The sequence below is a fragment of the Apaloderma vittatum genome, unplaced genomic scaffold, assembly GCF_000703405.1.
Source record: "Apaloderma vittatum isolate BGI_N311 unplaced genomic scaffold, ASM70340v1 scaffold31812, whole genome shotgun sequence".
Taxonomy (NCBI): domain Eukaryota; kingdom Metazoa; phylum Chordata; class Aves; order Trogoniformes; family Trogonidae; genus Apaloderma; species Apaloderma vittatum.
The window spans coordinates 2,747-3,763 of NW_009702423.1; positions in this window are offsets into that span (position 1 = coordinate 2,747).

The window sequence follows — 1,017 nt, forward strand, 5'->3', positions numbered from 1 at the left end:
TTCCGAGCCATTGCTCTCCCTGGGAGAAACACGAGGCCGAGGATGGCTGGGTCCCCGCCAGGCGCTCTGTCCCTGCCCTGCTCGCCTGCATCCCGCCTGCATCCCACGGGAGCTGCCGTCCTGCCCGGCCAACCCTCTTCAGTGTTGATGAGCGGGGGCTTATTGCAGCCTCATACATAATTCAGTAGGATTTCCTCTTCCTCACGGGGCCTGCATCCCACGGGAGCTGCCGTCCTGCCCGGCCAACCCTCTTCAGTGTTGATGAGCGGGGGCTTATTGCAGCCTCATACATAATTCAGTAGGATTTCCTCTTCCTCACGGGGCCAGGGGCTATATTTAGCCTCGCAGCAGCATCTGTCCATCCACACTTCTGCTGGTGAAGGGCAGGCTTTTCTCCCAGCTCCTTCTGCCCAGCCCTGCAAGCAAATCCCCCGCTGTGGGGCTGTGCCACCCACCAGCCCTGCCTCATTGCCCCTGGGCTGGAGCTCACACCGGCTGGGCAGGGGTTTGCTCAGTGCAGAGGGAGCAAACTGCCCCACACAGCACCTGCAAAGGAAGGACAGACGGGAGCCACCGAGAAGGGTAGCAGCAGCGCTGGATCAGTGACGCCCTGCTCCTTCACTCAGTAGCCCACGGGCAGCTGGAGCTGCAGGTGCCCAGGGCGGAGGTGTCAGCATTCCCACCAGGGAATGGGAGATCCTGGATGTCTCCAGCCCTGTCCACCCAGGACACCCTCAGTCCCAGGGGAGATCAGGGCACCCCTCCGTGGTTACCACCCACTCGCTCTGGCACACGTTATGGCTGGGCAACCTTTGGCGGAACCGCGAACTGTTACCCCCCAATTCCCTACGAGCAGGATCTGGAGGGGCTGTTCCTCCAGCAGCACCTCATAGTTCAGCTCTAGCATCTACCTGCCTTCCTGCTGGACAGACAAAACCACAGACACACACTCACCCCAACCTCCTGCCCCGCTGTGCTCAGACCTGTCTCCTTCCCTTCTCCTCTCATTACTCCAGG